We start from the raw sequence: 25,868 nt of genomic DNA, 5'->3' as shown, positions 1-25,868 counted from the left end.
GACGCCAGGTGTTTGCCGTGATGGGAGGGGGTGGGCTCTCCTCTCCTCCCCTTCGCTCTCTGCTGACCTCTAGTCTCCGCCCCCCAGTCATGCAATACATTGAATGGGCGACGCGGGCTCAAGGAGCCCCCCAGTTGTCCAAATTTAAGTCCCGCCCATTACTATCACTACTTTGTGCCAGCCAGAGAATGTGGGGAGGAGCAAAACACAGGCCACGCCTATCAGACAGCGGCAGGGCCGCGAGCTGATAGCAGAAATGAAGTGGCGGAGCCTGCTATGGAGACTGCCAATCAGATGCGAGCGCGCGGCGAGAGGGCGTTAACTTAGTGCGTCACTCTGAGGGAGGTTCAGTCAGCGATTAGCCAGCTAGAGGAGCGGACTGATTCGCCTGTTCTCCGTCACGCCCACCTTGATGTCTCCCTAAAGGAACGCCTTTGACTGGTAAGAGGGCGGAGATTGTAATTAAGGGATTAGAGAGATAGGGGGCGGGCATTTACTGAAGCCGAGTCCGACATTTTTAATAAAGGATCGGAGGAAAGTGAGTCACCATGGGCGGATCTAGGCAGGCTGTACCCCCCATCCCAGATTTTAATTCTACGCCGGTGTTGGGATAAAGGTGCCAATAGATATCTCAGAACAGGGGCGGAGTCGTGTAAGAGTGAGAGACGCCCCAAGGTGTTGTCATGGTTACAGACGCCAGGTGTTTGCCATGGTGGGAGGGGGTGGGCTCTCCTCTCCAGCTCCTCCCCTTCGCTCTCTACTGACTTCTAGTCTCCGCCCCCCAGCCATGCGGTACATTGGATGGGCGGTGCGGGCTCAAGGAGCAGCCCAGCTGTCTTGGACATGCGACCCCGCCACCAATTTCAACTCCCGTCCATTACAATCTGACAGACTGCAGAAGCCGGCTGTACCGGCCAATCAGCGCCGCGCGGCTGCTCAGGCACAGCGTGCCGGTTACCTAGCAACCCAATGTCAACACTGCGGAGCGCACGCAGCCGTCCACATGGTCAACCTTCGCGCGCCCGCCTCCTCGATGAGGATTGGCCCGCCCCTTTATTTACCACGTCACACGGCTCTCGTCTCAGAGGAGGGGAGGGCCGATGTTCTGTCAATTTCTCCAACCCATCACAACCACGTGCCCTCCTCCATAAGGCAGGATTTGTGATTTGGTAGAGACTGTGATTGGGTAGTTCTGCCTGAACACCAACTCACTGATGTCCAGTTTAATTTTATTATTAGCTGCATTAAATAAACTATGTGCAGCACGTTTAAAAAATAAATAAATAATGTGTGATGGAGGAGGAGAATTCCTGGAAATGATTGTGTGACTTCCGATGGGGACACCCGATTTAAGGGGGGACTCTGATAAGAACCTGATTTAAGGGAGATCTCTGATGGGGAGTACCTGATTTAAGGGGGGACTCTGATAAGAACACCTGATTTAAGGGGGGAACTCTGATGGGGACCCCTGAAATAAAAGACACAAGTTGTGTTCTGACACTTGCCGACCTGTGACATATCCGTACCTCACTAGGCTTTATCTTGTTATACCAGGATGATGCTTACAACTGCAGACATCACCCCGGCACCATTTTTTTAGAGCAGACAGTCAGCTTTCTTGTAGAAGTAATCCTAGTGGCTAATTAGCCGCTGGACTGCTTTTACAAGCAGCAAGAGGGGATGTCTCCTGCCGCTTTCTGTGGCTGTATTGGGATCTCCCATCCCACTGGAAGTCCCGATCAACCAGCTGGCGCTTCCGCCAGCTGATCACAGAGCCCAGAAAAGACCCGATCAGCTTTGTTGGGCTCTATAATATAGTAACCCAGAAGTGATAATGATCTTGGTGTGATCAAATGCTTCTAAGTGCAGAGGAGGGATTTGGGGTCTTATAGACCCCAGATCGCTCCATAAAGAGTACTTGTCACATGCCTATTGCTGTCACAGGAAGTACTTACATTGTTTTTGACAGCAGCAATAGTTAAAAAATGTGTTTTTTAAAGCGAGGACATTGTAAAAAAAAAAAAAAAAATTATATATATATTAAAGTAAAGTGCCCTTGTGCAAAGGTGAATGCACGCGTTGCTCCCACACATGTAAGGTGAAACGGCAAAGGTCAGATCACGGGCAGTCATTCTAGAAGCAGACCTTCTGTGTAAATCTAAAGTGGAAACCTGTGAAGGCTTTTAAAGCGTCACCTATGGATAGTAAAATTGACATTGTTTGTTGCCGTTGCACGGTCGTGCGTAGTTTTAAAGCGTGACATGTTTGGCTCAGAGTAACATCCTTTATTTTTCACCAAAAATTGGGTTATGTATTTTTTTTTTTGCCTTAAAATGTAAAACAGTGTGTTTTTTTTTCCCCAAAAAGTGTTTGAAAAACTGCTGTGCAATTACCGTGTCACATAACAAACTTGCAAAACCCACCATTTTATTCTCTAGGGCTTCTGCTTTATTTATATATGTGTCAGAAAAAGACCAGGAGGTCAAGTGGTTAAAAAAAAAAAAAAAATTATATTATATATATATATATATATATATATATATATATATATATATATATATATATACACAGTATCTCACAACAGTGAGTGCACCCATCACATTTTTGTAAATATAAAAAAAAAATGTAAAAAAAGAAAAAAAATTGCAATAAGCGTATATTGATTGGTTTGCGCAAAAGTTATAGCGTCTACAAAATAGGGGATAGATTTCTAGCATTTTTTTTTTCTACTAGTAATGGCGGAGATCTGCAATTTTTATTGTAACTGTGACATTATGGCGGACACGTCGGACAATTTTGACACATTTTTGGGACCATTGGCATTAATACAGCGATCAGTGCGATTAAAAATGCATTGATTACTGTAAAAATGTCACTGGCCGTGAAGGGGTTAAGTGTGTCCTAGGGAGTGATTCTAACTGTGGGGGATGGGGACTGTGCAGGGAAGATAGCAGATCGTCTGTTCATACTCTGTATGAACAGTCGATCTGTCACTGCCCCCTTTTCATTATTCACAAATATATATTGTGTATGTAATATTTTGTCATTATTATTTTAATAGACGTTGTAGGTACTAAAAAGTAGCACTACAACATATTATAAAAATTAAACTGGTTGGTGTGGAACACGCTGAGGCAGCGCAGGAGATTTTCATTACACACATTAGCAAATCATTGCTTTTTTAATGTAGATTTTACACAGCGTCCCAACTTTTTGGAATTGAGGTTGTGTTATTATTATGATCTATGCTGCTTTCTATCTTCAGCATGTTATATTGAAGCCCCACTCAGGAGTAAAACAACCTTTTTACCCCATCCCCCTCCCCCCCTTTCCAAACCGGTGCTGACTGTCTATTTTCCCTCTTACCCAGTGAAGATGGCAATACTCACCTAAGTCCCCCATCCAGGTCCCTTATTACTACCAGTTGTGTGCAGGACCGCTAATCCAGCATTGCCATGGTGCCCTGTGCCCTCCAATCCCCTACCTTCCCCCTCTCATGATCTTGGTCATCTTCTAACTCCTGAGAGGACCCAGCCGACGGTCATACTGTTTGTCCATATCACTGCCCATCAAAGGACACCAAGCAGAATAGGAATAGGAGAAGACTCTGGGCTGCGGCCTATTATGTAAAAATGGGCATTTAGATGGTTTTTTTTTTCCAACAATCACATACATGGTGGTAGGTGGCCGGGTGACATTGATCCCGGAGTGGCCTTTTAAAGCAGACCTTCACTTTTAAGTGAAGTGCCGCTTTATCCACCTCCCCACCCTAAACACTTTGAAATGTGTTTTGTTTTCTTATTTCAGGGAGCCACTACCTTTTTGGACAGGTACCCCCTTCCCACTTCCTCATATCTCACATGGGCAAGAATGACATTGCTCACCCCGCCCCCTTCTCTGCCCCCAGCCTTCTAGGATATGTCACACATGCAAGGAGCCTGCAGAACCAGTCTTATTTCACTGCACAATCTCATGCATGCACAGCGGGGTGCCGGTTGAGATTGTTCAGGAAGTCACAGTAGACTCCCAAATCCCAAGATGAAGGTGCTGGGGACCCAAAGAAGTGCGAAGAACCGTCTGCTGAATGATAGCAGGGACTGGTCAGTACCTCCATTTTAAAAGGTCAACAGTTGCAATATTTGTTGCAGGGGATCATTTATTTTTTATTTATTTTTTTTTTTAGAAGTGAAGTTCCACTTTAAAGAAAGGAAATAAAAAAGTGTAAATTTTTTTTTTTAAGTGAAAAAAATTGTAAAATCACCCCATTGCAAACATTCAGCGTAGGATGCATTTATGTGAAGTATCACTGTGACCGTCGGTGTGAGAGCAATAATTTCGGGGTCAAAATTCATGGATAGTTAATATAATAATTTTCCAACGGTATATTCTTCCTTCCTTAGAAAGTCAAAGTCAAGTCCTGTATCAAAGATGGTGATGTCGGGACCGGTGGCGGTATTTAGAACTGGCTGCGGGAAGCTCTGGATCCTGGACATGCTACTGATTTTTAAAATATGTATTTATAGTATTTGTATCTGCTGATTTTTTTTTTTTTTTTTTACAGAAAACCCAACTGAAGTTCCTGTTTTGGTGTCATAACCTGGTCCTCCTATCTCTGCTCATGTCCAGACTAAGGATGGGCTCAGCCATGTTCGGATATGAATCTGAACTCGCCTGGGTTATCTCACCGGGAAGCTCTGACTTCTTGTAAGGGCAGGGGGGACTGATGTGAATTGGTGTAATATTTCTCTAGCTGGGAGCAGGACTGTCAGTGCTCTTTGGACTGAAGGGACCATCTGGTGTAGAGAGAGACTGTCACTGTAACTCAGGAGGGGACGCGTCCTATCGGTGAGGTGTCATTATCATCTGTGCTGCTGCACACTGCTGTCAGTGTCACTATGAGAGTCAATTTCACGTGTGTGTAAATCGATTGTATTTACTATCGTAAATAAAAAAAAAGATATATATTTTTTGCCTTAATATCTACCTTAAATCACACGGCTAATTGCATATTTTACTTGTTTGTAGCCTAAATACTAAAATGTGCGCTTAAAACTGTGATTTTGGAAATGCCAGTAAATTTTGGGTGTTGTGCCAGTAAATTTCAATCTGGTAGGCAACAGTCCAACAGCTGTCAGTCCTCAGGCTGAGTGTGCCAACCTTTACCAACACTGTCTAACACTATATTATTAGCATAGCTGGTAGTAGATTGTCACATTCAGCCAGACTTTCTGTAATATTGAAGTCATTTTATAGCTTCTTCATCCCACTTCTTCAGTTCTGGAGAAGGTATGATGGACCTTCAACATTACAGAACAAGTCCAGTTGAATGTGACTACTACTAGCTATGCTATGACCTGGATACATAGGAACCTTCACAGACAGTAATCATGGAAGAATGTATTTATTATTACACCGCCACAGAACATACAGATGGATCTTGTATCAGACTTTATTAAATACAACTTATTACATAAAATTAAAGTAATAAAGGTTCACAAACTTCTTACTGTCAATCTTGATGGTGACAAATCCTTCAGAGGCGGCCCGTACCACACCTTCATTTCCCCAGATCTCCGCCATCTGCACCGACTGTTCATTATCCCCTGTAATAGAGGAGATGAGGGGTACCTGCAATGTACTATCTATACCAGTCCTGAGAAGAATGATAATCGGGTATAACTGATCTCTAAGACACCAGTCCAGAAGGAGCCTGCAGAGACACAGCTGGTAATTGACCCTCATCAGGCTATCATATTCAATGGTCACATTTTAAATCCTAAAGCCCAACTCCAGCTAAAGCTCTGTACAATCTGCTTTACATCCACCACCAATTCTCTCATAGAAGGCCCTGTGCATTGGATACAAACTAAATACATTGTGTAAATGTGTGCTCCTTGAGGTAAAAATTGGTAAGTTTAAAAGAAGATTGTACAATCAGATTGTGACATGTATGGTCCCCCTAATACTTGTGATCTTGGCATGCTACAGGCGACTAACCTGTAGAGAAATAACTCACCCGTTTCCATGGTGATGCTCCCTCTCTGGTCGGATTAGTGTGTTGTCAGTCCCTCGATGGCGGAAACACTGTACAATTGTCCTTCACCAGCGAGGGAGAGCATTAGCACCATAATCCAGCCAATGAGGGAGTGACGCTGCAGAAACAGGTGAGCAGTTGCTCCGCCCTCTAGTGACCCTGTGTGACATTCTGTAGGTACAATGCTGGCGGGGCACTAAACTGCTGCAGAAACATTTTTCTTTTTGATGCCGGGTTCACATATCTCCGGCTGCGGTTCACAGCATGGGGCCCGCTGCGTGTCTATTCACCGATTCATGTGCGATTCAACTCTGAATTTTTGCCTTATTTCGCACTTGAACCGGACCCAAAGATGCACAGCACCCTTCTGCAATCCGGACTGCGGTCACCCCGGACCTGTGTGATTCGGCTCCATTGACAGCTGATCACACTCTCCTGTCATGCAAATTGGATGCATATATGTGAACCTAACCTGAAGCTTTTAAAGTGGAACTTAACCCATCGATCAGTTTCTCAAAACAGTTACATTTGGGGAATGCCGTGAGAGAGAAAGGTAAAAGTTGCTTGTGCTCTCAACCAAACTGTCAAGCCACCAAATGGCTGTTGTTATAACTGATCACATGTGCAGCACCCACTGCAGATCAAACTAAGGCAAAGATGGCAGCTTCATGGGCTGTAAACAATTGTTTACAACTTAGGTGTCCAACCTGTGCCCTGCAGACACTACTCTTGGGTCCCCCATCTCCCTGTAATAGCCGGAATTTCTAGCAGTCTCATGTGATGTGTCTCCAGTCTACTACTGTCTCTTGGACCATGTTCCCAGACTCCAACAACTCCTATATTCTGATCACAGTCTCTGACAGTAGTCTCTTGTAAAACTTCCACTTCCTCTTGTATCATGACCACAATCTCTGACCATCTCTTGTCTCATGACTGCAGTTACTAACCATATCTTGTATTATGCTTGCAGTCTTTAGGCTCATGTGAATCGCATGTGAAATGGAATGCATTCCTGCAATTCACATTCGATTCAGTGCAGTGCGATTTGAGTCCATTCATTTTAAATGGGCTCAAATTGCAACCAAGAACTGCATGCACCATTTTTAAGCTGTGCCACAACCAGATCGCATGGTACAGAATGGCATTATGGTGCAGGCAAATGCACTGTGTTTGCAGTGTCGTTAACATTGACATATTGTTACATAGTTAGTCAGGTTCAAAATAGACACAAGTCCATCTAGTTCAACCAAAAAAATAAATAAAAATACAATCCCATATACACAAACCTTCACTCATAGTTCACCTGGAGCAGGTCACAAGGGCAGTGTGTTTTGCATGCGATACGGGAAATCCCAACTGATTGCAGTGTTTCCTGCACTGCATTAGACCTAGACTTAAAGTGATCTTAAATGTTCCTTTAAGAGCAGCCCTGATCCTCCTCTTCTTAGGTCCCTGTCGGAACTCCTGGCCCCTCCTCCCTGCCAATGTCCCCGTAGGAAGCTGCTTACTATGGGGGCACTTGTGCATGCTCACTCCTTCGCCGTCTCAGGCCTGCCCCCTTCTCACTGGCTGTGATTGACAGCAGCAGGAGCCAATGGAGCCTGTGTCTGAGCTTTAATCAGTGCAGTAAGAAAAATGTGATGAACACCGCACCCTACTCTTTAACAAAACATATACATCATAAAGTGCAATATCATGAATGACCGCTAGATGTCCCTAGAGGATTAATTAACATATAGTGAACGTGAAAAATATGTAATAATATAAACGCTGAAGTGCTATTATACATAAAATTACCACCAGATATCTCCAGTGTATAGCAAAAATTGCAAATAAACTTATGGTGCAGTATCCGAAAGGTAAAGTAATTATAAGTAGAAAGTGCCGGTCTTCCCTCTCTCAGTCCTAGTCTCCACTCTCTGTCAGTCCCCGATATTCCCTCACTCAGTCCTTATCTCCACTTTCTGTCAGTCCCCCCGTCTTCCCTCTCTCAGTCCTTGCCTCCACTCTCTGTCAGTCCCCGATATTCCCTCACTCAGTCCTTATCTCCACTTTCTGTCAGTCCCCCTTCTTCCCTCTCTGTCCTTGCCTCCACTCAATGTCAGTCCCCGGTCTTCCCTCTCTCTGTCCTTGTCTCCAGTCTCTGTCAGTCCCCGGTCTTCCTTCTCTCAGTCCTTGTCTCCACTCTCTCTCAGTCCCTGGTCTTCCCTCTCTCAGGCTGGATTCACACCTATGCATTTTTAGTGCTTTTTGCATTTTGCAGATTTGCACTACAGTCTATTTAACGTGGTTTACTATGGAACATGTAATGCAGTGCAAATCTGAAAAATGCAAAAAGCACTAAAAATGCATAGGTGTGAATCCAGCCTCAGTCCTTGTCTCCACTCTCTGTCAGTCCCTGGTATTCCCTCTCTCAGTCCTTGTCTCCACTCTCTGTCAGTCCCCGGTCTTCCCTCTCTCTGTCCTTGTCTCCACTCTCTCTCAGTCCCCGGTCTTCCCTCTCTCAGTCCTTTTCTCCACTCCCTCTCAGTCCCCGGTCTTCCCTCTCTTTGTCCTTGTCTCCACTCTCTCTCAGTCCCCGGTCTTCCCTCTCTCTGTCCTTGTCTCCACTCTCTCTCAGTCCCCGGTCTTCCCTCTCTCAGTCCTTTTCTCCACTCTCTCTCAGTCCCCGGTCTTCCCTCTCTTTGTCCTTGTCTCCACTCTCTCTCAGTCCCCGGTCTTCCCTCTCTCTGTCCTTGTCTCCACTCTCTCTCAGTCCCCAGTCTTCCCTCTCTCAGTCCTTGTCTCCACTCTCTCTCAGTCCCTGGTCTTCCCTCTCTCAGTCCTTGTCTCCACCCTCTCTCAGTCTAGGGTTGCCACCTTTTCTTCAAGCCAAACCCGAACATTTTCACGGCACACGGCAATTTTTTTGAAGTACACACTATAGGAGTGTAAAATACCTGGGACACCTTTTGGGTTACCCAAAGAGAGTAGTAATGAGGTGTGCTTCGGTGAACAGTGGCTGTGGCCAAAATGCAATAACAGTGGGGGGGTACTTAAAGGGGCAGGGTTAAATGAAACTAAACCATTCGTGTACCCATAAAATATGATTCGATTAATAAAAGAATTGTCAGTTAAAATATGAAACTAGCCTACCTTAAAAGTGGACACTGTCAGCCAGTAGAGCAGAGGACGGTGTCAGTAGAGCAGAGGACAGTGTCAGTAGGGCAGTGGACGGTGTCAGTAGGGCAGTGGACGGTGTCAGCAGGGCAGTGGACGGTGTCAGCAGGGCAGTGGACGGTGTCAGCAGGGCAGAGGACGGTGTCAGCAGGGCAGTGGACGGTGTCAGCAGAGTAGTGGACGCTGTCAGTATGGCAGTGGACAGTGCCAGTAGAACAGTGGACGGTGTCAGTAGAGAAGTGGACAGTGTCAGTAGAGAAGTGGACGGTGTCAGTAGAGAAGTGGACGGTGTCAGTAGAGAAGTGGACGGTGTCAGTAGAGCAGAGTTGGATGTCAGTAGGGCAGTGGACGGTGTCAGTAGAGCAGTGGACGGTGTCAGTAGGGCAGTGGACGGTGTCAGTAGGGCAGTGGACGGTGTCAGTAGGGCAGTGGACGGTGTCAGTAGGGCAGTGGACGGTGTCAGTAGGGCAGTGGACGGTGTCAGTAGGGCAGTGGACGGTGTCAGTAGAGCAGTGGACGGTGTCAGTAGAGCAGTGGACGGTGTCAGTAGGGCAGTGGACGGTGTCAGTAGGGCAGTGGACGGTGTCAGTAGGGCAGTGGACAGTGTCAGCAGAACAGAGGATGATGTCAGTAGGGTGGTGGGCAGTGTCAGTAGGGCAGTGGACAGTGTCAGTAGGGCAAAGGACGGTGTCAGTAGAGCAGTGGACAGTGTCAGTAGGGCAGTGGACGGTGTCAGTAGAGCAGTGGACAATGTCAGTAGGGCAGTGGACGGTGTCAGTAGAGCAGTGGACGGTGTCAGTAGAGCAGTGGACGGTGTCAGTAGAGCAGTGGACGGTGTCAGTAGAGCAGTGGACGGTGTCAGTAGGGCAGTGGATGGTGTCAGTAGGGCAGTGGATGGTGTCAGTAGGGCAGTGGACAGTGTCAGTAGAACAGAGGATGATGTCAGTAGGGTGGTGGGCAGTGTCAGTAGGGCAGAGGACGGTGTCAGTAGGGCAGAGGACGGTGTCAGTAGGGCAGAGGACGGTGTCAGTAGGGCAGAGGACGGTGTCAGTAGGGCAGAGGACGGTGTCAGTAGAGCAGTGGATGGTGTCAGTAGAGCAGTGGATCAGAGCACTGCTCCCCGAGTCCACCCAGTTGTGTGACAATAGCGAATGAATATTATCACATTGCACAGTAAAGTAGGTTACTTGCATTGTTGCAGTGGCTGTCAGGATTTATTTTGCCATTACCAATTGGGGAGATTTCCCTTCACTTCCTGTTCAATAGCTGAAACAGGAAGTGAAAGAAAAACACTCCATATTGGGGGGATTCTAGAACTAGTGTCCCCATGAAAAGATTTCAACGCTATTTCTATCTTGGTGACAGCTCAAAATGTGGGATTTTCTTTTACTTTCACGCTTGGTAACCTAAAAGGGACAAATAGAGAGGGTGAATCTCCCTAAGGCCCCATTCACACCTCACGTCTTTTTACTCAACACACATAGGGTAGCCCATTCACTTAAATGGGCTGCCCTATGCGTGGCAAACATGTCAAAGAAGCTTCACATTTTATTTATTTTTACAGCGTGTTTTGGTACATTTATGGCCCGTTTTGCTATGCACAATTGCTTGTATGCTGTCCGCGTTTGGGGTGCCATTGAAAGGTAATGCCACTGCAAGCACAATACATGTTTTGCACATGTCACAGCAAGATACACAAAAATGCACACTTCTGCGTTCCTTTCCAGAACGCAAAGGTGTAAATAGAGCCTAACAGGGGCACAGACAGCAATAAATACCTGACAGGTGTTCTCATCCCTCTTCACTCTATCCAAAACCAAAATGTTTTTCCTTTAGCTATACTTTAACTCCTTCCTAAATATTACATTTAATGGTGCACTCTGGGCAGATTTAATGTATAAAGACAAAACTTTTTTTTTGTGTTTTGGATAGAGTGGAGAAGTATTAGAACTCCATTGGGGTAATTTTGTTGTTTTTGCCCCCATGAAAGTGAAAGAAAATCCCATTTTTGGCTTGACACTTAAAGCGGTAATAGAGGGGAAATTTTCCAATGAGGACACTAGTTCTGGTGACCCTGATGACATCCAGGGGTTCCCTCATTTTGGAGGGATTTCCTTTCAATTCCTGTCTTGGCTATGGGGCATGAAGTGAAGGAAAATCTCCCCAATTGGGAACAGATGGCAAAAAAATAATAATAAAATACCACAGGGATTATAACCCTCCCTTACTCTGTCCTAAATGAAAGGTTTTGCTTATAGCTCTACTTTAAAATACATAAATGAATCTGCTGGATATTCATTACTACATATTTAAATGTTTTTTTTACAATGCAAGCAGTGTAAACACCTATATTCAATCTGGTATCAGCCACTCATAGTCCCTGTACAGCAGAGCTCAGATTGGGGAGGGAGAAGCAGCATAGGGAGCCAGTCAGTTTTGGGAGGAGAGCGCAAAGTAACAGAGAAACAAGCTCATTAGACTACAGCATATCTTTTCAGTATCCAGGCAGCAGAGAAAAATCAGATCTACTATACTTTAAGCCTGGCTGTGCTGTGTGGCAGAGCTGTGTAATGCCCTGAACACACGGTCGGACTTTCCGACGGAAAATGTGTGATAGGACCTTGTTGTCGGAAATTCCGACCGTGTGTGGGCTCCATCACACATTTTCCATCGGAATTTCCGACACACAAAGTTTGAGAGCTTGCTATAACATTTTCCGACAACGGATTTCCGATTGTGTGTATACAAATCCGACGCACAAAGTGCCACGCATGCTCAGAATAAATGAGGAGACGAAAGCTATTGGCTACTGCCCCGTTTATAGTCCCGATGTACATGTTTTACGTCACTGCGTTCAGAACGATCGGATTTTCCGACAACTTTGTGTGATCATGTGTATGCAAGACAAGTTTGAGCCAACATCCGTCGGAAAAAAATCCATGGATTTTGTTGTCAGAATGTCCAATCAATGTCCGACCGTGTGTACAGGGCATAATTCTCAGGACTGGCAGAAATACAAATCATTAAGCCCCCATTCACACTGGTGCTGCTTGTCATGCGGTTCTAAATCGCATGAAAAGTCTCTGCCTATTGTCGACAATGGTTCAAATTGGTGTGGCTCCTACTTTTGCAGTGCCACACCGATTTGAAAAAAAAGGTTCCTGCACTATTTTTTGCGATTTTCGATTGAATGTACAAAGAATTTTTGTACAGCTTAAGAGCATCTCCACCTTTGGACAACAGCATTGTCAATCTGGGGAAAGGGTATTGTTAGATGTACTAGCAGATTTAGTTGGACCTGACTAACAAATTAAAGGCAAACTTCAGCTAATTAAAGTGGTAGTAAACCACCAGAAACATATAAAAATTACAGGTTTAAGTCATTATGTACTAGTATGCACTGCATACTAGCACATTATGACAGACTTACCTTTACATGGAGTCCTCTAGCGCAGTGCTGTCACGGCTCCCCTGTGCTTCCATCTTCACCCTTCTGGGTTTGCGGGCTGCATGGATGCTCTGGGTAGGGTTTGCCATCCCTTCAGAGCGCATGCACCGGTGACATCACTGGCTGCATCCCATGTGAATTTCTCCTAAACAATGCAAGTTTAGAAGATATTCACTGTACCTACAGGTAAGCCTTATTAAAGGTACAAGTTAAAAAGTGGACTTTCCTTCCTCTTTAAAGGCTGCCTAGGAAGACCCACTCCTCCAGATTGCCATCCGTGCATCAAGGTATTTTTGCATAACTCATTTCAAGAGCCAACACACTGCTTGCATCAGGGCTGAGGGTTGTTAGGAAGAGTACCGAGGGAGGGTGTGGTGATGTTTTCAGGAAGCTATGTACAGCTCCCTGCCAGCACCTCGCACCAACCATGATCTGCCTGCATTGCATAAAGAAGCACAGAAACACAAAAATGTAATATAATGACATCTAAAAATAAGGAATGGAATGTCATTTCATTAGCGTCTCTTAATGGTGGTCAAGTGTTATGACACAATTCATAAGCATGTCTGTATTTGCTGGTGCTTCCTCTCTATTTGCTGAAATTACCTGGAAAGTCACTTCTCTACCACCTTGTTTCGGGGGGAGGACCTCTCATGATTGTTGATCTTGTTTTCAATTGTGAAACAATCTGTAATCAGTCTAACTTGTGACCAGTTTTATGTCTTTACTTTCTGGCATATCTGGAATAAATAAAGAATGAAAAAAAACATGAATTAGCGTGTCGATGACAGCATACTGGTGCTGTGGTAGCTGGAACTGGGACAGAATAAGTCATAAATGTGACAAAGTGAGCAATAAAAAAAACACAACAACGTTTTGTACTAATCTTCAAACTAAAAATAAAAAGGAAAAAAAGGCTAGATTTACAGTCCAAAGCGTACATACAATAAAAGGTGCAGTACACCGCGCTGTGTTCTGTTATTACCATATCATAGTGCCAGGTGTGCTGTATTCTCATATAAGATTGCCAATCTCTCCACTAGGGATGAGCTTCGAGTTCGAGTCGAACTCATGTTCGACTCGAACATTGGCTGTTCGCAAGTTCGTCGAACAGCGAACAATTTGGGGTGTTCGCGGCAAATTCGAATGCCGCGGAACACCCTTTAAAAGTCTATGGGAGAAATCAAAAGTGCTAATTTTAAAGGCTAATATGCAAGTTATTGTCATAAAAAGTGTTTGGGGACCCAGGTCCTGCCCCAGGGGACATGGATCAATGCAAAAAAAAGTTTTAAAAAGGGCCGTTTTTTCAGGAGCAGTGATTTTAATAATGCTTAAAGTCAAACAATAAAAGTGTAATATCCCTTTAAATTTCGTACCTGGGGGGGTGTCTATAGTATGCCTATAAAGGGGCGCATGTTTCCTGTGTTTAGAACAGTCTGACAGCAAAATGACATTTTGAAGGAAAAAACTCATTTAAAACTACCCGCGGCTATTGCATTGCCGACAATACACATAGAAGTTCATTGATAAAAACGGCATGGGAATTCCCCAAAGGGGAACCCCGAACCAAAATTTAAAAAAAAAAATGACGTGGGAGTCCCCCTAAATTCCATACCAGGCCCTTCAGGTCTGGTATGGATATTAAGGGGAACCCCGGCCAAAATTTTTTAAAAAAAATGACGTGGGGTTCCCCCTAAATTCCATACCAGACCCTTCAGGTCTGGTATGGATTTTAAGGGGAACCCCGCGCCAAAAAAAAAAAAAAAAAACGGCGTGGGGTCCCCCCAAAAATCCATACCAGACCCTTATCCGAGCACGCAACCTGGCAGGCTGCAGGAAAAGAGGGGGGACGAGAGTGCGGCCCCCCCTCTCCTGAACCGTACCAGGCCACATGCCCTCAACATTGGGAGGGTGCTTTGGGGTAGCCCCCCAAAACACCTTGTCCCCATGTTGATGAGGACAAGGGCCTCATCCCCACAACCCTGGCCGGTGGTTGTGGGGGTCTGCGGGCAGGGGGCTTATTGGAATCTGGAAGCCCCCTTTAACAAGGGGACCCCCAGATCCTGGCCCCCCCGTGTGAAATGGTAAGGGGGTACAAAAGTACCCCTACCATTTCACTAAAAAACTGTCAAAAATGTTAAAAATGACAAGAGACAGTTTTTGACAATTCCTTTATTTAAATACTTCTTCTTTCTTCTATCTTCCTTCATCTTCTGGTTCTTCTGGTTCTTCTGGCTCTTCTGGTTCTTCCTCCGGCGTTCTCGTCCAGCATCTCCTCCGCGGCGTCTTCTATCTTCTTCTCCTCGGGCCGCTCCGCACCCATGGCATGGGGGGAGGCTCCCGCTCTTCTCTTCTTCTTCATCTTCTTCTCTTCTTCTTTTCTTCTCTTCTTCATTTTCTTCTCCGGGCCACTCCTCACACATGCTAGCATGGCGGGAGGCTCCCGCTGTGTGACGGTGCTCCTCATCTGACAGTTCTTAAATAACGGGGGGTGGGGCCACCCGGTGACCCCGCCCCCCTCTGACGCACGGTGACTTGACGGGACTTCCCTGTGACGTCACGGGGAATGCCATAGGGAAGTCCCGTCATGTCCCGTGCGTCAGATGGGGGCGGGGTCACCGGGTGGCCCCGCCCCCCGTTATTTAAGAACTGTCAGACGAGGAGCGCCGTCACACAGCGGGAGCCTCCCTTCATGCCAGCATGGATGCGGAGCGGCCCGGAGAAGAAAATGAAGAAGACAAGAAGAGAAGAAGAGAAGAAGATGAAGAAGAAGAGAAGAGCGGGAGCCTCCCCCCATGCCATGGGTGCGGAGCGGCCCGAGGAGAAGAAGATAGAAGACGCCGCGGAGGAGATGCTGGACGAGAACGCCGGAGGAAGAACCAGAAGAACCAGAAGAACCAGAAGATGAAGGAAGATAGAAGAAAGAAGAAGTATTTAAATAAAGGAATTGTCAAAAACTGTCTCTTGTCATTTTTAACATTTTTGACAGTTTTTTAGTGAAATGGTAGGGGTACTTTTGTACCCCCTTACCATTTCACACAGGGGGGGGGCCGGGATCTGGGGGTCCCCTTGTTAAAGGGGGCTTCCAGATTCCGATAAGCCCCCCGCCCGCAGACCCCCACAACCACCGGCCAGGGTTGTGGGGATGAGGCCCTTGTCCTCATCAACATGGGGACAAGGTGTTTTGGGGGGCTACCCCAAAGCACCCTCCCAATGTTGAGGGCATGTGGCCTGGTACAGTTCAGGAGGGGGGGGCCGCACTCTCGTCCCCCCCTCTTTTCCTGCGGCCTGCCAGGTTGCGTGCTCGGATAAGGGTCTGGTATGGATTTTTGGGGGGACCCCACGCCGTTTTTTTTTTTTTTTTGGCGCGGGGTTCCCCTTAAAATCCATACCAGACCTGAAGGGTCTGGTATGGAATTTAGGGGGAACCCCACGTCATTTTTTTTTTTAAATTTTGGCCGGGGTTCCCCTTAATATCCATACCAGACCTGAAGGGCCTGGTATGGAATTTAGGGGGACTCCCACGTCATTTTTTTTTTTAATTTTGGTTCGGGGTTCCCCTTTGGGGAATTCCCATGCCGTTTTTATCAATGAACTTCTATGTGTATTGTCGGCAATGCAATAGCCGCGGGTAGTTTTAAATGAGTTTTTTCCTTCAAAATGTCATTTTGCTGTCAGACTGTTCTAAACACAGGAAACATGCGCCCCTTTACAGGCATACTATAGACACCCCCCAGGTACGAAATTTAAAGGGATATTACACTTTTATTGTTTGACTTTAAGCATTATTAAAATCACTGCTCCTGAAAAAACGGCCGTTTTTAAAACTTTTTTTTGCATTGATCCATGTCCCCTGGGGCAGGACCCAGGTCCCCAAACACTTTTTATGACAATAACTTGCATATAAGCCTTTAAAATTAGCACTTTTGATTATTCATGTTCGTGTCCCATAGACTTTAACGGTGTTCGCGTGTTCGAACGAACTTTTTTCCTGTTCGCATGTTCTGGTGCGAACCGAACAGGGGGGTGTTCGGCTCATCCCTACTCTCCACTCTCTTATACGTGATGGTGGTGAGCGGGTGTTGTCAATCAATCAAAGATAAATACATTAGACCCCTTTCACACTGGGGCCCCGACCGTGTTAGTGCTAAAGCGCTGCTAGTTTTAGTGGCACTTTTAGGCCGCAAGCGGGGCGCATTTAACACCAAAGAAGGGGTTAAAAACGCTGTGTTGCGGCGCTTCCGAAACGTTTTTCAGGTGCTTTGGAAGCGCTGCCCATTCATTTCAATGAGCAGGGCGTTTTAGGATCGCTGTATACAGCGCTCCCACACCGCCCCAAAGATGCTGCTTGCAGGACTTTTCCTAACGTCCCCCAAATGCACCGCCCCAGTGTGAAAAGACACACTGAAATTAATAGGAGGTGGTTTTCAGGTGCTATTTAGAGGCTATTTCTATCGCTAAAATGCCTGAAAACCGCCTCAGCGTGAAAGGGGTCTTAATGTGCAACTAAACTCTCTCAATCACATTAACTATTTTCACCACTTGCCTCCCGCCAAATAGCAAAATGATGGCTGCAAAGTGGTTTCAATAACCTGACTGGGCGTCATATGACGTCCTCAGGATATTAAGCTGCTGCGCGCCCCCAGGGGCACGGATCGCGGCGATCGTTGTTGCAGTGTGTCAATCTGACGCACCGCAACTCCGATCTAGGTAAAGAGTCTCTGACGGATACTCTTTACCACGTGATCAGCTGTGTCCAATCACGACTGATCATGATGTAAATAGGAAAAGACGGTGATCGGCTTGTCCTCACTCGCATCTGACAAACGCGAGTAGAGGAGAGCCGATTGCCTGCTCTCCTGACGGGGGGGTCTGTGCTGATTGTTTATCAGCACAGCGCCCCCTCGGATCCCACCCAGGATCACCAGGGAAGCCGCCCAGGACCACCAGGATGGACATCCACACTGGACAACCAGGTATGCCCCCTAGACCCCCAGGGAAATACTAATCTGTGCCCAGGCAGCTGGCAATCAATGCCCAGGCAGCTGACAATCAGTGCCCACTCACAATGCCTACCACTGCCAGTGCCACCAGGGATGCCTATCAGTGCCTCATATTAGTGCCGCGTATTAGTGCCCATCAGTGCCGCCTATCAGTGCCACCCATAAGAACCCATCTTTGCAGCCTTTCAGTGCCCATCAGTGCCACCCATGAGTGCCCATCAGTGCCGCCTATCAATGCCCATCAGTGCTGCATATCAGTGCCACCCATCAGTGCCGCCTACCAGTGCCCATCAGTGTCGCATATCAATGCCCATCTTCAGTTCCCGTCGGTGCCGCCTTATCAGTGCCTGTCAGTGCCGCCTTATCAGTGCCCATCAGTGAAAGAGAAAACTTATTTATTTACAAAAAATTTTTAACAGAAACAAAAACAAAACTTTTATTTTTTTTTTAAATTTTCGGGCTTTTTTAATTTGTTTAGCAAAAAATAAAAACCGCAGAAGTGATCAAATACCACCAAAAGAAAGCTCTATTTGTGGGAACAAAATGATAACAATTTAGACTGGGTACAGTGTTGTATGACCGCGCAATTGTCAGTGAAACTGCGACAGCACTGAAAGCTGAAAATTGGTTTGGGCAGGAAGGTGTATAAGTGCCCTGTATTGAAGTGGTTAAATGTTTATGCTGCTCGCATGAGTAAATAGATAAGAAGATATATCATATTTACTTGTTTTGGGGCCGGTTCCCACTGCTGCAATGCGGGAACGCTGCAAATCTACTGCAGGTACCCACATCGCATGTCTCCCGGCTGCCCTATGCGAACTGCTGGGATTGTCAGTTAAAAGTTAATGACACCCCCAAATCAGTTCGCATATCGCAGTGCGATCTGCAAACTCGGACAGGAATCGGATCGCATGGTGTGAACACCCATGCGATCCGATTCTGCTGCGGACCAAAAAAAGGGTCCTGTGCGAGTTTGGTCCGAATGCGATGCACATCGCACAGAGATCGGATGTGATTTTCACTGCAGTGTGGTGCTTATCACATCCGATCTCGGACATCGCAGCAATGGGAACCGGCCCTTAATCTTTTTTTTTTTTTTACATTTCTTCAGTTGCTTCCTGGTTTGTGGCCTAGGCTAAAATTATGTCATACTTCCCAGGAGCCTTAATGGGTATTTTCTTCTTTCATCTGGAGGAGGGAAGGAGAGGCTTTCTCAGCTAAGCACACACTCCTCCCTGCATGCCTGAACTAAGGGCTGATGGATTCCAGGAAGTAAATGCTACATGAATCATTTGCCCTTACTCAAGAAGGTCATTGCTAAAAATGCTGAGGATGTTTTTCAAAGTGATTTCTCAATAAAATAAAGCATGGAGACATGTATGGATGAGTGAATTTACTTTGAATATTAAAAGAGAAGTATGGAACTTTTTTATTCCATATTCATACTTACCTAGGTGGATGCAGCTTCCGGACTGCCCTATACTAGCTTTATTTATACAGGGTGGCAGCTGTGTGCTGGATCATGTATAAATGCAACAGCTCGCTTCATTATACACAGCGGAAGCCAATCAACGGGTGCATTGTACTAGATGTCCGCCAGCCGATCGTTGGGCAGAGAGACAGAACTCTGATCTGCCTATGTAAACAAGGCAGATTGCCATTCTGACAGAGAGAAGGGATGGCATTTGTGTCCCTGCTACATTCCATCTTATCCCCTAGTAAAAGCACCTCACACAGTTCACATAAACACTGGTGAGGCACACAGTTAACCCTTTGATCACCCCTGATGTTAACACCTTCCCAGCCAGTGTCATTAGTACAGTGACGGTGCATATTTTTAGCACTGATCACAGTATTAGTGTCACTGGTCCCCAAAAAGTGTCAGTGTCAGAATGTCCGGCGCAACATCACAGTCCACTATACGTCGCTGATCACCACCATTACTAGTAAAAAATGAATAGAAATGTCCTATAGTTTGTAGATGATATAACTTTTGCGCAAACCAATCAATATACACTTATTGGGATTTTTTTTAACAAAAATATGTAGCAGAATACACATTGGCCTACATTTTATGAAGAAATTCAATTTTTAATTTTTTTTATTGGATATGTTTTATAGCAGAAAGTATTAGTATTATTATTTGTAGTATTATTCTACATTTCTCTTATTATTTATTATTAATGTTATTTATTATTAGATAAACCTTCATTCACCTGCGATACCATCTAGTACCATCAAGATGCCGCGGCGTCAATGGCGCAACAATCGTGAAATACCACCACGTGACCCAACAGGTATGACAATTGTACCATATGAACCCCTTCATGACCGCATAACACATATATGAGGCATCCAGGAAGTGGGCTTTAAACCTGGATGCTCCATATATGTGTTCTTACAATACATACTATTGTTTCTTGGCTCTATTATGGGCACAAAAAACAAATCACACACACATGTGGTATTGCTGCGATCATCAGGAAAAGGAGAATTATTTGTGCAGTTTTTTTGGTGGTGATACACTGTAATGTCCTAAAATATACAGCTAAATCTAACTACTTCCTGCCTATAGGACATCCATGGAAGTCCTCGAGTTAAAGTAGTTATACTGGGATGATGTCGGCATCTACAGGCCTCATTCCAGTATGGGTTTTTTCAGTTAGCGATTCTGTTTGTGGCAGAAGTGATTAGAGGGTCTAAATAGCCACTCAATCACTTCTGTGGGTGGCAGAAGGGGGTCCCCCTCCCTCTGCCACCTTTCCCGAGCTCTAAGTGTAAAATAAATAAAAAAAAAATCTGTAAAGCAAGAAGGAAGGTTATAGGATAGGGCCTAATTCAAACAGGTATCCAATACTAAAGATAGGATGACTAGCATTGAGTAGCTTAGCAAAGTGTAGTTTAGTGTAGGGCCTTCCCTAAAAGAGTCTACCTTGTCGTGGTGGGCAGGCTTGTAATCTTTTGGTTAAAGTTGACAAAAGAGTAGAAAGAATCAATTCTCTAGACAGTTTCACTTTTGACCATTTGATTCAACTCAAAGACTCTTAGATTTATTACGGACAGAAAATAAAAATACATATATAGATAGATATCTTTCTATCTATATATATAAAAACAAAAAGATACAGACAGTTACAGGTATATATTATATATATTACGTTGTTTTGCATGATGGTTTGCATGTTGATAGTATTTCAATTTTTGTAGCTTTCATGTTGAGAAGATTTCTATGATCTACAAGTTAGCTTGCCTGTGTATACATCTTGTTGAGTGAACGAAGATGCACAGCCTTTTAAAAGGTAGGCTAGTAAGGGACAAATGTATGTACACCCATCTGCACTGGGGGATCAGTAAATTGTATTGAGTCATCTTGAATTGTATTGTAAATGTACTGTCTCCTTTTAAAGTTCTGCATATACTGTTGTTGCTTTAGAAATCCATAATAATAGTACTGTACAGCTTGGTAAAGAAATCTGGAAAGTAAGAAGGCTGACTGATGTTTAGGGTGATGTTGGAAAAATGCTATTCAGTGTGTGAAGGGGGCAACTTGATTGGCCAGGCCACGAGTCTGGAGATTTCTCTGCTGACCCATAGCTGTTGATGAGATCTCTGGGTAGGGTACCGCCTTCATCTTTGGGTCCTTATGCTGTACCGGCTGGAGGGGGGTTGGGGATCGGCCTCCCGCTACTTGAAGGAGGGACCTTCAGGAGGAATGTCAACTTAACCCGCTCAAATCTCAGTGTCAGGTTAGTGAAAGAAACCTGGAGTTTGCAGCTGGATGTTGGTTTGCACCTGGAACCCACCCGGAGCTGGACGCCACCAGTTGGGCCAGAATAAGAAGCACTGAATTCATCTTATTTCATATTTAGTTAGAGTGTGAGCTTTTGTAAAGCTGGATGATTGTTTAAAGGCTTTGTACTATTCCTTTCCATTCTTGGCGGGGACATGTCTCCGATCTATATGAGAACTTACCTGTCTAAGTCTGTGTGAAGACAGGAAAGGAAACTGCCTTTTAATTGGTAGGCTAGTAAGGGACAAATGTATGTGCATCCATCTGCATTAGAGGATCAGTAGGTGAGAATATGTGTGGAAGATCGGTGGCAATACCCCTAGTGTCTCTACAGATCTAATCAGGTAATAGACACATCTTGGGGACTCTTCCCATCTTTTACACTTCACCTGCGTTATTCCAGGCTAATGTGGATGAATTTATATGGAAGAGTGCTCAACAATGATCAAAGAAGGGGAAAATGTGTAAGGAAATTAAGATGATCATTGCTGACCACCACATCACCCGCCATATTGTAACAGTATCAGCCATTCAAAATCTGATGTCTATTTTGTGTAAGGAAAGGATTGCTCTTATGTAGATTTTAGTAATCAAATCTGTAAAGCAGGAAGAAGGTTATAGGATAGGGCCTAATTCAAACAGGTATCCAATACTAAAGATAGGATGACTAGCATTGAGTAGGTTAGCATAGTGTAGTTTAGTGTAGGGCCTTCCCTAAAAGAGTCTACCTTGTCGTGGTGGGCAGGCTTGTAATCTTTTGGTTAAAGTTGACAAAAGAGTAGAAAGAATCAATTCTCTAGACAGTTTCACTTTTGACCATTTGATTCAACTCAAAGACTCTTAGATTTATTACGGACAGAAAATAAAAATACATATATAGATAGATGTCTTTCTATCTATATATATATAAAAACAAAAAGATACAGACAGTTACAGGTATATATTATATAAATTACGTTGTTTTGCACGATGGTTTGCATGTTGATAGTATTTCAATTTTTGTAGCTTTCATGTTGAGAAGATTTCTATGATCTACAAGTTAGCTTGCCTGTGTATACATCTTGTTGAGTGAACGAAGATGCACAGCCTTTTAAAAGGTAGGCTAGTAAGGGACAAATGTATGTGCACCCGTCTGCACTGGGGGATCAGTAAATTGTATTGAGTCATCTTGAATTGTATTGTAAATGTACTGTCTCCTTTTAAAGTTCTGCATATATTGTTGTTGCTTTAGAAATCCATAATAATAGTACTGTACAGCTTGGTAAAGAAATCTGGAAAGTAAGAAGGCTGACTGATGTTTAGGGTGATGTTGGAAAAATGCTATTCAGTGTGTGAAGGGGGCAACTTGATTGGCCAGGCCACGAGTCTGGAGATTTCTCTGCTGACCCATAGCTGTTGATGAGATCTCTGGGTAGGGTACCGCCTTCATCTTTGGGTCCTTATGCTGTACCGGCTGGAGGGGGGTTGGGGATCGGCCTCCCGCTACTTGAAGGAGGGACCTTCAGGAGGAATGTCAACTTAACCCGCTCAAATCTCAGTGTCAGGTTAGTGAAAGAAACCTGGAGTTTGCAGCTGGATGTTGGTTTGCACCTGGAACCCACCCGGAGCTGGACGCCACCAGTTGGGCCAGAATAAGAAGCACTGAATTCATCTTATTTCATAATTAGTTAGAGTGTGAGCTTCTGTAAAGCTGGATGATTGTTTAAAGGCTTTGTACTATTCCTTTCCATTCCTGGCGGGGACATGTCTCCGATCTATATGAGAACTTACTTGTCTAGGTCTGTGTGAAGACAGGAAAGGACACTGCCTTTTAATTGGTAGGCTAGTAAGGGACAAATGTATGTGCATCCATCTGCATTAGAGGATCAGTAGGTGAGAATATGTGTGGAAGATCGGTGGCAATACCCCTAGTGTCTCTACAGATCTAATCAGGTAATAGACACATCTTGGGGACTCTTCCCATCTTTTACACTTCACCTGCGTTATTCCAGGCTAATGTGTATGAATTTATATGGAAGAGTGCTCAACAATGATCAAAGAAGGGGAAAATGTGTAAGGAAATTAAGATGATCATTGCTGACCACCACATCACCCGCCATATTGTAACAGTATCAGCCATTCAAAATCTGATGTCTATTTTGTGTAAGGAAAGGATTGCTCTTATGTAGATTTTAGTAATCAAATCTGTAAAGCAGGAAGAAGGTTATAGGATAGGGTCTAATTCAAACAGGTATCCAATACTAAAGATAGGATGACTAGCATTGAGTAGGTTAGCATAGTGTAGTTTAGTGTAGGGCCTTCCCTAAAAGAGTCTACCTTGTCGTGGTGGGCAGGCTTGTAATCTTTTGGTTAAAGTTGACAAAAGAGTAGAAAGAATCAATTCTCTAGACAGTTTCACTTTTGACCATTTGATTCAACTCAAAGACTCTTAGATTTATTACGGACAGAAAATAAAAATACATATATAGATAGATATCTTTCTATCTATATATATAAAAACAAAAAGATACAGACAGTTACAGGTATATATTATATATATTACGTTGTTTTGCATGATGGTTTGCATGTTGATTGTATTTCAATTTTTGTAGCTTTCATGTTGAGAAGATTTCTATGATCTACAAGTTAGCTTGCCTGTGTATACATCTTGTTGAGTGAACGAAGATGCACAGCCTTTTAAAAGGAAGGCTAGTAAGGGACAAATGTATGTGCACCCATCTGCACTGGGGGATCAGTAAATTGTATTGAGTCATCTTGAACTGTATTGTAAATGTACTGTCTCCTCTTAAAGTTCTGCATATACTGTTGTTGCTTTAGAAATCTATAATAATAGTACTGTACAGCTTGGTAAAGAAATCTGGAAAGTAAGAAGGCTGACTGATGTTTAGGGTGATGTTGGAAAAATGCTATTCAGTGTGTGAAGGGGGCAACTTGATTGGCCAGGCCACGAGTCTGGAGATTTCTCTGCTGACCCATAGCTGTTGATGAGATCTCTGGGTAGGGTACCGCCTTCATCTTTGGGTCCTTATGCTGTACCGGCTGGAGGGGGGTTGGGGATCGGCCTCCCGCTACTTGAAGGAGGGACCTTCAGGAGGAATGTCAACTTAACCCGCTCAAATCTCAGTGTCAGGTTAGTGAAAGAAACCTGGAGTTTGCAGCTGGATGTTGGTTTGCACCTGGAACCCACCCGGAGCTGGACGCCACCAGTTGGGCCAGAATAAGAAGCACTGAATTCATCTTATTTCATAATTAGTTAGAGTGTGAACTTCTGTAAAGCTGGATGATTGTTTAAAGGCTTTGTACTATTCCTTTCCATTCCTGGCGGGGACATGTCCCCGATCTATATGAGAACTTACCTGTCTAGGTCTGTGTGAAGACAGGAAAGGACACTGCCTTTTAATTGGTAGGCTAGTAAGGGACAAATGTATGTGCATCCATCTGCATTAGAGGATCAGTAGGTGAGAATATGTGTGGAAGATCGGTGGCAATACCCCTAGTGTCTCTACAGATCTAATCAGGTAATAGACACATCTTGGGGACTCTTCCCATCTTTTACACTTCACCTGCGTTATTCCAGGCTAATGTGGATGAATTTATATGGAAGAGTGCTCAACAATGATCAAAGAAGGGGAAAATGTGTAAGGAAATTAAGATGATCATTGCTGACCACCACATCACCCGCCATATTGTAACAGTATCAGCCATTCAAAATCTGATGTCTATTTTGTGTAAGAAAAGGATTGCTCTTATGTAGATTTTAGTAAACAAATCTGTAAAGCAAGAAGGAAGGTTATAGGATAGGGCCTAATTCAAACAGGTATCCAATACTAAAGATAGGATGACTAGCATCGAGTAGGTTAGCATAGTGTAGTTTAGTGTAGGGCCTGCCCTAAAAGAGTCTACCTTGTCGTGGTGGGCAGGCTTGTAATCTTTTGGTTAAAATTGACAAAAGAGTAGAAAGAATCAATTCTCTAGACAGTTTCACTTTTGACCATTTGATTCAACTAAAAGACTCTTAGATTTATTACGGACAGAAAATAAAAATACATATATAGATAGATATCTTTCTATATATATATAAAAACAAAAAGATACAGACAGTTACAGGTATATATTATATATATTACGTTGTTTTGCATGATGGTTTGCATGTTGATAGTATTTCAATTTTTGTAGCTTTCATGTTGAGAAGATTTCTATGATCTACAAGTTAGCTTGCCTGTGTATACATCTTGTTGAGTGAACGAAGATGCACAGCCTTTTAAAAGGTAGGCTAGTAAGGGACAAATTTATGTGCACCCATCTGCACTGGGGGATCAGTAAATTGTATTGAGTCATCTTGAATTGTATTGTAAATGTACTGTCTCTTTTTAAAGTTCTGCATATACTGTTGTTGCTTTAGAAATCCATAATAATAGTACTGTACAGCTTGGT

General features: G+C 44.3%; 1 long non-coding RNA gene across 1 annotated transcript; it reads left to right on the top strand.

The window, feature by feature from the left end:
• LOC141139362 (uncharacterized) lies at nucleotides 1-4,964 on the top strand. The gene is made up of 2 exons (XR_012243753.1): nucleotides 1-441; nucleotides 4,562-4,964. It is a non-coding gene; the product is annotated as an uncharacterized lncRNA (long non-coding RNA).
• The last annotated feature ends 20,904 nt before the right edge of the window (nucleotides 4,965-25,868 follow it).

The sequence above is a fragment of the Aquarana catesbeiana genome, linkage group LG04, assembly GCF_042186555.1.
Source record: "Aquarana catesbeiana isolate 2022-GZ linkage group LG04, ASM4218655v1, whole genome shotgun sequence".
NCBI lineage: Eukaryota > Metazoa > Chordata > Amphibia > Anura > Ranidae > Aquarana > Aquarana catesbeiana.
This window is presented reverse-complemented; position numbering and strand designations above follow the sequence as displayed.